Genomic DNA, 13450 nt, shown 5'->3' on the forward strand with positions numbered 1-13450 from the left:
TCTCTCCTGTTTTCATGCAGTAAAAGTAAAAATTACGTATTAAATTTCTTTTTGTAATACAATTTCTTTTTTCAAATTTAAAATTTAATCTAATTATAACAGAAGAGCTTTTGTCGTTATACATATAAATAATCAAATCATTCAAACAAGTGCAAATTAATATTTGAATGAAGATCATATTATAAATTTGTATGTAATCTTACCCTCACGTTTTGTTGATTGATGTTCGAGGACGAGGCAAGAGAGAGAACTAACGATATCTAGAGAGAGAGAGAGAGAGAGAGAGGTGGTGATGGTTGTGACAATGTGGTGGCTGAGACGGTCGACATTTATAGAGAAGATCGGATTAGCATAGTCTCCGGCATCTTAACGGTATATCCACATTTTAATTCAATTTTAATGTCTTTAAGCCATCACTTTCGTTACATATCTATCTTGCTCTTCTGGGTAATTTGTATGGTCTGCACATAGTGTATCTTCTCTTATATAATCTATTATTAGTATAGATGACTTCTCTATGAGATTTCTAATCATGGAAGCATTCCATGGTCCAACTTCTTTGATCAATTCTTGCTCTTAATAAATAGCTGTTATCTCAAGGGGATAAATTCAGGTACGTAATTAGTATGTACGTACCCGTAAATGTCAACAGTATATCACACAAAGAATGTCATTTTTGAATATTTAATACAAATTAAGTAAAAATTAAACTATACATGTTTTCCCCTATTTAATATTTCTTCTGTATTACAAAGGATGATTTTTTTGGAATTTTTTTGCATCACAAATATTGATTTTCTGTAAATTTTTATATCAATTAATGCTAAAAAATTGTAGATTTCAAGATTCATTAATTAAAGATTTAAAATTTTGATGAATTATTATTGGTTAATAGTTATAAGTTTTTATGAATAAATAATGTACTTATAGCTAAACATTAAATATTTTCTTAATTTATGTAAAAATCCTAAAATCATCTTTTGTGATAGAGAGGAAGTAAATGGTTAATGATTTAAATTCAATGAAATGAGCTTTGATTTTAGGAGTAAATTAGAAAAGTTAACATTAAAATCACACTGGAAATGTAGAATGACACTCTTTTTGAAACAATTTTTTTCCTAAAATAAAACTCTTTATGAAACAGAAGAAGTAATTGACAATAAAATTTGATAATAAAATTTAATTTCTAATATGAGTTAGATGTATTAACAAATATCTATATCTACAAATCTATTAATAAATCTCTATATGTGTGCATATATATGATATATTTAATGTTAAACTTTTGATTTGTTGAAATTTATTTGGTCCAATGGTTGATCAAGTTTAGTTAATATTTTTCAACCAATAGGTCCGGGGTTTGAATCACATATATTACGATTTATTAATAAATTACAAATTAATGGAAGCAAGTTCATAAGAAATTTTTCAGCTTTGTGTAATTATAACTGTTGGCTGTAATTTCACGCATTTATATAAAAATTTTAATAGGGCGGAATAAATTTTTTTAAAAAAACTTTTTGATTTTCATTTTGAGAAACCTATCCCGGTAATGATTTTACAGGTGTTCAACCTTCAACGGTGACAAACTCTCCTTGTACTTGTTGTAAAAAAGTTGAAATTTCGTAAATATGGTATTGAAAAGGTTTTATTAACATTAATACTGTTTCCTTAATATTATTATTACCATTAATAATTTTTTGATGCATATTATCCAATTCTTTTGGTGCAGAAAAAAAATAAATAATCATCCACTTCTTTTGGTCAAAAGTTTTTGCCGTATTTTTTCAGAGAAATTATTAATTTATTATAAAATCTTTAAAAATATAGTCGTTGTATTTTATTCATCTGCCATGAAATGTCGAAAAATTGGTTGTTTTGGCAGTTCTTTAATAACTTTTTATAGTCCTGGTTTTTTTTGTCAGTATTTTGATTGCTATTGTTGTCGACAAAACGTATTTCATTTTGATTCTCGGAGTTACTGGTTTGACTTTAGGAAAAGGCAATCGATATGTTCATGTGGGTTTTCATGTTACAAGTTTCTTTTATTTAATTACCTTATAATTTGTTGCAAACCATCTAACAAGTTATCTTATATATGACATATCACGTATCTCAATACTCTGGTTCACTCTAGTTGCAAGTTAGATTAATAAAAACATCATTGTCCATAAAAAGTCAACCCTTTTCGTAAAAGGAAAAATTAAGACCACAAAACTTTAGTCTGTGAGAAACAAAAGTGAATTATGTTAAATGTATATTTAGAAACTATGTCCAAATTAAACAATTTTAGAGCTAGATATTTGTGGGTCAAAACTAATTCAAGTATCTATCAAGTAACAAGGCTCCCACTAAAAAAAGTTGAGCTGATGTATTCATACGTAGTTTACAATTTTATTTTATGCATCATGGTATATACTCCATATCAATACTATATAATGCAGTTTTACAGTTAATGCAAAACCTATACGTGCATTATTTTAATAGCTGTAGCAATCACTACAAATCATCTTTGTTAATAATTACTAGTATAGTAGTATACAGTTGCTGCAAAAGTCAGCGCCGTATTTCTGTATCAATTTGTTATTTGTCGATCAATGAGACAACCGGGTAAAGTCAGACAAAACGATATTTTTAGGCTGTGAAAAAAAATAAAAACATTTTTGCCGAACCGACCTGGAATTCGTAATTTTGTTTGGGCTAGTTTTTTTAAAGACCGAACCCCGAACGATCGTGTTTTGATTTAGTTAAAAAGTGGCACAGCGTAAGCTTTTAAGGACAGATTTAATAATTTGTTGATATTTGGAATATGTACAAACTAAGGTTTTGTGAAAACTCATCACAATATTTTTGCAAGAGTTTTTTTTTTTTTTTTTTTTTTTTTGTTTTTAATAGAAAACAATTCTTTGGAGATTATAAATCCAAATCAGATTTCGACAACATCCAGCAATACTTTTAGATGCAACTGACGGAAAAAGACTGTTATTTTATATATATATATATATATATATATAAATTAATAATATAGAGATGTATATATACTATTTTGAATGAAGTTATGGAAAAGTATGGAAAAAAATGCAGTTGCCTTAAGCTCGTTGGCGTATAGTAATCAGGGTCGGATTCACTTTGGGTCGCCTGAATATTGAGTACGTTTCTTAAAAACAATACCTTCTGGACAATAAAGGAGAACACAAGTGCAGGATCGTTGATGTGGAGAAAACTCTTGAAATATAGATATATGGCAAAACAATTTCATAAGGTGGAAGTGCATAATGGGCTAACTTGTTCATTCTGGTATGACAATTGGTCGAGCATGGGACGCTTGCATGAGGTCACAGGCAGCAGAGGTTTTATTGATATGGGAATTCCGTCTACAGCCACAGTTGAGGAAGCAAAAAGATTACAATAGACGGCATTATCGTACTGACAATCTGAGACAAATAGATCAAATGCTGAGAACCTTGAATGATATGAAGATAAAAAGATAAAAAGAAGAACTTTGATAAACTTTGATTCTTTATTATAACTAGGTGGGTGCCCGCGCTACGCGCGGGTTACTGTTTTTGTTTGTGTTATTTATTTTTTGGTTTCGTATTTTTGTATTTTGACGTTTGTTTCTGATATGTTTTGTGTAGATTTTTATATTATGTTTGTTTAATAGGAGTCGTCTCAATGGATGTTTCATACTCTGCAATAGATGTTTGAGGAGTAGTAGGATTCCAATTCCTTCTTCTTGACAACCGCAGGAACAACAATAGCAAACACCTTCTTTTCACCCGCAGCAGTTGCAACAACAACTACTATTACTAAATCAACAACTTGTTAAACAACTGTATTTTATCTAAATGGGACATAAGTTATAGAATAGTAATGGTGACCCAATGATTAGCGCCTAGAAATACCTAGTTGGAGTTTAGGCTTTTACAACATTAAACATTATATATATGATATTATATAAAAATTTATGTAAAAATATATGTTAGAGAAAATTTAAAAATAATAAATCATAAACAAAAATGAAAAATATAATATTCAATTTAGATTAATAACATATGAACGTTAATAATTATATATATGAATATAAAATTTATAAATTTAAATATATATAGTCAAGCATTAATAATATATAATTAAACAATATTATGTGATTTTATGCAGTTTGTGTCAATTATTTTTTGTCACTTAAATGTTAGTTACTAAATGGGTGTGTTAATTTGAAAAAGAGCTTTGTTGGCAAAGCGTTAATTGAGCAGTTATGGTCTGTCCCGGAAACCACCACAGCACTTATTTATATATCTTAAATACTTTTCCCACGTATAAAAAATTTGGCTGTCGTTTCGTTCCTTATGACCCTCGATTCTGAAGAGTTTATTTTTTAAAATGTTGCCCTTTCCAATTTCTTGTTAACTAGCATTACTGATAACGTATATACGACTATGTTGTATTTACTGAAATATTTATGTTAGGAAAACAAATTATTCACCACAAGGCAAGTATCCAAAAACCATTCAATTTTTTGATAAGTAACTGAAAAACCCAAGCAAACACTCCAATTATAGAACCACTCAAAAGGCAAATTACGTTCTAGAGTTTTTAGGATGCATATGAAGAAATATATTAAGGAAGGGGATTACATGGTATGGATCGTTTAAGTAACAAAGCAAGCGATGTATTTTTACTGATACGCATTTCAATAAGAAAAGAGATGATGGAACAAAACCCACCATCGTTGTGACAATTCCCCACGCAGCCACGCTTTGCCATGCCTACAATCTTGCGTAACATCACCACATATCACTAATTTCTGATCTATTAAAATCCAAATTTCAGCACAACAAAGGCAAAGCCAACTATTTTGTGATACCTCCTCTGCTAGAGTTTCATGTCTGAGACTGACCCACCGATTATTTTATAAGCCATCCAAATGTATTCTCTTTACCTAGAAACTGGCAGTGATGACTATGAAGTCTATGATAAAGAGATCTTACAAGGTTGAAAGTGACTTATGATTGGCAAAGATATCTCCTGTCGACATTAAAAGTGAATTGCCACTTGCATGTCTAGACAGTAACATTTCAAAGTTTAATACCTAGCAAAAAAGAAGTATGCTAGTTCTCACACTATGGTTCTATAATAGCAAACTCACATATACGAAAGAGAACCCATTGCAGATATGGAATATGGAAGGTTACCACTTAGGTTGTTTCTCGACAGATATCTGCATTACAATTTCTTTCAACTGTTAGTTTGAAAGTGAAACACTGTGAGTAAATACTTTAAGAACAAACACATCTTTACATGCTTGTGAGATCCGGTGGCAATTGATATGGAAGTGTATCATGGATGGTGTTACCACTAACATCCCTGTAACCAAAATGAGAGAGAGATCACAGTTGTTAAATCAAAATCTTAAAAACACACAAAGATCAAACAAACAGAAAAACAGAGTAAATTCCAAAGACAATACAATTTTCTTGGTGACATTAGCCTGGAAGCAAGTATCCAAGAGTGCCAGAGGCTCCTAAATCCGATATATCTCTGTTCCAATCATGACAACAACAAACATAAGACATTCCAGAATGAATCAAATCCATGCAAGTGGAAATTTTAAAAAGTTGAAAAGCTGATTTTCTTACATAGTGACAACTGTTGAGCCTTCACAAGGAATCCCTTTCCATAACTCTCCACATGGATCACCACCACCATTTTTCCAATTGGTTAGCTGTGAAGGACTATTAAGTGAAGTATGCAAAACCTGAAGTGCTTGAACTGCAATAAAGACCAATAAGAAGAGAACAACCCAGATGTCAGCTGACAAAAACCAATAAAGGACCTTTTGCTTCTACTCAGTTTGTTCGGTTTCACAAAGGTTTCTTCGATTCAGAATCCGGATTCTAATCTGGATGACTGAAACCAGTACATCTAAATCAGCAATTTAAAACAAGTAAGACCAAGATCAAATCAAATACAATGCAAACAGATCAAGAGAAAACATTGGGAACTTTGAAATCTGAGTTTTAAAACGATTAGCGGAACAAAAAAAACAAACCCGAGGAGAGCATAGCAATCTTCACCACCGCAGTAAATCACTGACGAAGATTGGACGAACAGGGAGAGAAATAGGAGAATCGAAGCCCAGCACCATCGTTGCGTCACAAGCGACGCCATTCATGGATTAGCTAGCCGTCATCGGTGAATCTATACTTTAAAAAAACAGAAAGTGAGCTGCAGAATACACATGGCACAATCTTAAGTGCTGAGGTGGCTTAAAGAAAATCTCAACAAGTTTCAGTGAATCGAAAACTCACAGAGAGATCGATAGAGTTAAGAGAAGGAAGGACGCCGGAGACAACGGCGGAGCGGAGGGTGGTCAAAACGCCGACGACGAAAACAAAATAACAACACTCATATATGGTTTATCAGAATTATAGAACATACCCAGACAAAATTACAACACGCTGATATAACCCTTTTTTTTTTATGACTGACGGTTGAGTGCTCGGTGAACAGATTGTAGGCTAGACTAAGAAGATTTGAAGCAAAATCACTTGGATTATGGTGGAACGAAGTAGAAGAAATGAAGCATGATTGATCAAGTCGGACCATGATTTCATGGCGAAGAAGACGAGGAGGAGATCGACAATTTGAGATTTAAAAAAAAAAACTGAATCGAGCTTTTATTTTTTTGTTTTTTGTTTTTAATTTGACCAGCCGAGCACTTGTGTGAAGCTAAAGTTTTTGCTGTGCAGCTGGGCTGTGAATGGTTTGACACTAATGGGCTACATTAGAATTAGGTCCAGATTTGTTTTCGTTTATTTTGTTGGAAGAAAGAGTACACGTGTCACTCTCTTGGGTGCTGACGTGTCAAGCTGAGGGAGAGAGTTAGAGAACAATCTAGAACTAGGTGACTCATGATTACACTTGTGTTTTGGCTAGCCATCATCCATATCTTGCAGAGCACCAAATCGGTTATGAAGATGAGGCTCTGCATCAGGTATAATCAACTTTGTCTTAACCTGAGTCATACATAACGGTGTACGACATGGCCTCCCATACAACGCCTCATAAGGAGTCATCCTAATACTCGCCTAATAGCTGTTGTTGTACGCAAACTCCACCAAACTCAGGTGATCTGCCCAATGGCCACTCCAATCCAACACACACATCCTCAGCAAATCCTCCAGCGTTTGGATTGTCTTCTTTGACTGCACATCTGTCTGGGGATGATAAGTTGTAATCATATGCACCTTAGTGCCATATATGCCTTAAATGCTCTCCAGAACACCGAAGTGAACTTGGAATCCCTATCAAACACAATATTCGCTGGCACCCCATGCAACTTGACTATCTCCTTCACATATTTCTTAGCCAAGACCGCTGCTCCATCAGGTTTCTTAATGACCAGAAAATATGCTAACTTAGTCAACCAGTCCATAATGACCCAAATAGCATCAAAGGTTCGAGACAATGGCAATCCTACCACGAAGTCCATTGTGATCATTTCCCACTTCCAGTCTGGAATGGGCAGACTCTTCAGCAACGCACCTGGAACCTGATGCTCAGACTTCACTAGCTGACACACATCGCACCTCGCGACCCAACTAGCTACATCCTTCTTCATCCCGACCCAGTGATAGTACCTCTTGAGGTCACGATACCTCTTAGTCACTCTTGGATAAATAGAGAAAATGCTCGCATGAGCCTCCCTAAGGATCTCTTGCCTCAACTCCTCATCCTTGGGCACACAAATCCGCCCGTGCACCAATATAGTACCATTAGCAGAGACCTGATACTTTGAATCAACATCCTTAGAGACATTCACCAGCCCTAAATCTTTCTCCTGTGCCAACCGCACTCTGCTCAGAAGATCTGCTCTATCAGCCGCTCCCAAACCCAATGGCTCTTGAGAAACCTCACACAACCTCAATGCACTGATCTCTCCTACCAGAGACTCCATCTCATACTACTGAGCAGAAACCGCCCTCTTCCGACTCAGAGCATCTGCAACCAAGTTAGCCTTACCAGGGTGGTAGGCTATCTCCAAATCATAATCTGCCACCAGCTCCATCCACCGCCTCTGCCTCAAATTCAACTCGGGCTGAGTGAATATATACTTTAGGCTCTTATGATCTGTAAACACCTCTACCTTTGCACCATAAAGATAAGATCTCTAAATCTTCAGGGCAAAAACTACAACAACCATCTCCAAATCATGAGTAGGATAGTTGTCCTCATGCTTCCGTAACTGCCGCGAAGCGTAGGCAATCACCTTCCCATGATGTATCAACACACATCCCAAACCAACTCTGGATGTATCAGTATAAACCACATAGGGTTCTCCCTGCTCTGGCAATGCCAACACTGGCATAGTAGTCAACATCTCCTTCAGGCTTGCAAAGCCCTCCTCGCACTCCTGTCACCAAACAAAAGGAACATCCTTCCTTGTCAACTTAGTCATCGGACGTGCCTTGCTTACAAAGCCCTGTACCAATCTCCAGTAATAACCTGCCAATCCAAGGAAACTCCTGATCATTGTGACATTCTGCGGTCTAGGCCGATCCCTGATGGCCTGAATCTTCTCCGGATCTACAAAGTCCCCCTCTGCAGACACAATATGACCCAGAAATCCCATCTCACGCTGCCATAAACTACACTTGCTCAACTTAGCAAACAACCTCTGCTCCCGCAGCTTCTCAAGGACTGCTCTCAAATGCATTACATGCTCCTCAGGACTCTTAGAATAAACCAGAATATCGTCGATGAAAATGATGACAAACACGTCTAGAAACTCCTAAAACATGCTGTTCATCAGTCTCATAAATGCTGCTGGCGCGTAAGCCAACCCAAACGGCATAACCACAAACTCATAATGTCCATACCTCGTCCTGAATGCAGTCTTCCTCATATCTGCCTCATCTATCAGAATCTAATGATAACCCGACGCCAGATCTATCTTGGAGAACCAAGTAGCACCCCTCAACTCATCGATCCTGGGAAGAGGGTACTTGTTCTTCGAAATGACCTAGTTCAAACCCCTATAAACAATACACAAGCGGAAACTCCCGTCCTTCTTCTTAACGAATAACACCGGCGCTCTCCACGGTGATACACTATGACGAAAGAGTCCCTTGTTCAACAGATCCTCCGGTTAGCTCCTCAGCTGTATTAGACTAATAATCAAGTATGCTGACATCAACTCGCCGCCACCTGAATATCAACCCTCTTGTTCGTCCAAGAACCTCTAGTAACTTGCCTCTTAGGGAAACTTGCACAAATAGCTTATTCCAAAAATAGCTTTTCCACTTGGCAATTCTCCATAGAAAATCATCAATACGAGCATAATAAAACAAATAAGTGCCATACGTTCGCATATTCTGATTCACCGCATCAAATGCTTTGCAAGCCGCCAACTCAACCCACTTGACTTATTTCCCCCAACAAGCTTACCAAAACCTTAAATCTAGGAACCTTATCCATCTCCAATGAACTTCATCCAACATCATCGCAACAATTAGTTTAAACTGCCATGAAGGGTTCTTGTGAACTTATGTACATGGAAACCATTCCCTTCTCGGCTCAAAACTGCTGCAGCTCCCCTTCCCGGGACCCAGCACACAATCCTGGCGCATTGTTCATAAAACCCTGCCTCACCGGCCAACACAACAAAAATCCAAGATTAAACCAGCATCAACTCTCGAGGTCTAATTCCTGTCGTTATGTTTATACTCACGTCCTAGGCATTGCTTGCTCCCAACTCCTCCACCCTTAGGTTGCAACCTTCGAGCCATACCGATCTCACTCTTAGACCAGCGTCATCGAGTTGTATCGTCGCACTCTTGGACCACAATCCTCAAGATCTTGGTCTCAGGGGAACTACTCATCCCCTCAGGAGAACATCATCCCCTCTGCCACTCTTGGAGCCCCCAACAACTCCCGGTAACTTCCCCAACAGCACATCAATCAGATCTGCCAAGGGATCATCTCGACCCTGGACTCCACCTGTTGCAACCCCACACCTAGGTTCCCAGCACATCTGGCACACTCACCGGCTAACCCCCTCTGGTCCCTCCTGATACACTTGCTACCCTCTGACTTACCTCCTCATGGAACTCTGGACCACACAATTGCTGGCCTCGGGAACCCACCTGACCATGACCACGACAACGCCCACGTCAACGACCAACAACTCAACCACGTTTAACCACTACTCTTCCAAGAACAGAGGCTAACAAGCATAGAAACAAAACAAAACCACACAAAGAAACATAACATACCGTGGAATATCATTGAAGGCTCGAAGAGGATGTTCTAGGACTCCAAGCCACACACAATTGACTAACTCATATAATCAATCAAAGCATGAAAATCCACAACATCTACAACAAAAACCTAGTGAAGCCAAACATAGAACCGTAAGGACTATGATACCAAACTAAAACGACCCGACCCCTTTTTTAAAAATAAATAATAAATAATAATAACTATAATATAATATATTAGTTTAAAGTAGTGGTCCCATATCCACTAGCCACCTAACCACAAACAACCAACATCGGAAATAACCAACGATACCATAAAACAAAATATCAATAATTAATAAATCAATAACCAATAATTCAATTCAACTAACAGCAACGTAAAACGTTAAACCATCACCCTAGAAATGCTCTAGTAACTCATCTCTAACAACCTAATAGAAGTTAGACCACAATCAACACAACACATATGAGATGAGTGAGTATTTTATTAACACTCAGTGAGGCAATCCTCCCATTTACTGGGCTATACATACAAGCAATTAGGATATCTCTAACCATCAGACAACAATCAATAACCAAACACAAACCAGACAATTGCATCGACCGACACCCACCCATGCATCGAACGACACCAACTGGGGCCGCATCCACCGACACAAGCTTGCATCGACTGATGCAAGGTTCACTTGCATCGACCGACACTCACACTTCATCGACCGACACATGCTCAACATTGCACGAAAATCCTAGTTGCATCGACCGACGCCTCCACATGGCATCGACCTATGCTCCTAGGTCAAATCACATTGTCCTCGTATTGCATCGACCGACACACAGAGTGCATCGACCGATGCACATGGCGAGCATGGTTTTTCCCTAAGCTTCTCGCCGGATTCCGTTCCTAAACCACAAAGAACACAAAACCAATGCCACAAAAAGCTTTCCAAAGCCTACAACATTCTAACAAGCCAAATATACACATAAAACAAGCAAATCAGAGAAATCTCAAGCTTAGATTAGCCATGGAACCGCAAACAAGAAGATAAACACTCCTAGGAAGCTCCAGAAATGATCCCAGCTACAGATCTCTGCAGGAACAACATCCAACTCCCAAAATCTCACAAAAAACCTCAAGAACAGAGAAGAACTTCTTTTCTCTCTTCTAATTTCTCAAAAGCGGCTAAACTCGCTTAATGATGACAAAACTCCCTTTTAAACACGATTTAAGGGTTTTCCTACCCAAAACGCAGTGTTTAACTTAAACTCGTCCGTGAGAACCAACCTTGCATCGACCGATGCATCTCCTAAACCGAGATTCCGGTTCGTGGATGTTATAGAAGTTGTGCTGGAACATGCTTTGGCTCAATGTGCCCCAATGTTACTTGTTCCCTGATGTAGTGAAAATCAGTGTCAAAGTGCTTAGACCATTTATGAAGAGCTGGAATAGCACTTCAGTAAACTACAGAGGTCGGAAACTATTGTTAGATTCTCCGATCACGGAGAAGAAAGAAGAGCCACGTTATCTCGTGAGCAGTAGCTGTAAGAGCCATGTATTCTGCTTCTGATGACGAGTTTGAGACAGCTTCTTGTCGTCTAGCTGGCCAGCTGATAAGGTTTGGACCGAGAAGAATGCAGAACCCTGTGGTGGAGCATCGAGTCTTCTTGCAACCAGCATGATCACTATCACAAAAAGCTAAAAGAGACTGACTGGGGCTCCTTCTTAGATATAATCCCATATGTAAAGTACCTTTGATGTATCTCAGAATTCGTTTGAGAAAACCGAAGTCAAAGACTGTTGGTTCATGCATCCTTTGACACATGAAAGTGACTGCAAATTGGATGTCAGGCCCGGTGATTATGAGATATTGGAGCTTCCCTGCAAGACTTCTGAAGTAAGTTGGCTCAGAGAAAAGTTCAGGTTTCAATTTGTCCAAATTTTGTGGAAGTGGAGTTGGCATTGGATTGAAGTTTGACATAGCAGACTGATGGATAATATCTTTGGCATAAGCTGTCTGATGAAGAAAGAATCTTGTAGAGCACTTTTGAATCTCAACACCAAGAAAATAGGTAGGAGCTCCAAGATCTTTCATAGAAAAAAGTTTGTTCAGGGACATGAGTAGAGCTTGTAGTAGACTTTGATCATTTCCTGTAAGAAGCATATCATCAACAGACATGAGTAAAACCAAAGATTTACCATTCTTATGATATGTGAATAGCGAGGGATCAGATTTGCTGCAGGTGAACCCAAATTCGATCAAGTATTTGCTGAAGATATCAAACCAGTCCCTTGGAGCTTGTTAGAGACCATACCAAGCCTTTGTAAGTCGACAAACATGAGATGCTCTCTGTGTATCAACAAACCAGGAGGTTGCAACATAAAAACTGGTTCCTGCAATTTTCCCTGAAGAAAGGCATTAGAGACATCAAGTTGTTTGATCTCCCAATCTTTTGTAGTCGCTATATCAAGAACCATTCGAATAGTTGCAGTTCTTACTACATGACTGAATGTTTCAAGATAATCTAACCCTTCCTCTTGATCAATACCCTTGGCAACAAGATGAGCTTTGAGTTTGTCTACACACACATCAGGTTTGAGTTTGGTTTTAAAAACCCACTTACAGCCCAAAATGTTCGTATCCTCTATAGGTTCCACCAAATCCCCAGTATGTAACATGTGAATCTTTCTTATTTCATCATGAGCAGTATCATTCCAGCTTGGATGTTTTAGAGCAGCAGTAATACTTTTTTGTTCTTCAGGAGCAAACCTTGAAGTAAGAAGAACATACCTAGTTTTAGGATTATGAATTCTTGCTTTAGCTCTAATAGTCATAGGATGAATGATGTTTTCTTGTTGCTCTTCTTGCTTCTCTTCATGTGCTTCTTCGTCTGCAACAGAACTTTCAGTCTCTTCACTCGAAGAATTGTCAGTCTCACCAAGAATCTTAATATTCTCATCTTCTTCTATGTTAACAGGAACATGTTCAGGATCCTGAACTGGTGTTGATTTCTTCATTTGACTTGGATAAAATGGTGAGGATGCTGACTGATCTAATGCAGGAACTGGTTGTGAAGATGCTGAAGCAGCTTGCCAAGCTTGGAGAAGCGGCGTTTGATATGCAGGAATCAGTCATTTGCATTGTTGCTGAAATGGGAAGCAACCTTCATCAAATACAACATGTCTTGAGATG

This window comes from Camelina sativa, chromosome 11, assembly GCF_030686135.1.
Source record: "Camelina sativa cultivar CO46 ecotype springtype chromosome 11, ASM3068613v1".
In the NCBI taxonomy this organism is placed as follows: Eukaryota; Viridiplantae; Streptophyta; class Magnoliopsida; order Brassicales; family Brassicaceae; genus Camelina; species Camelina sativa.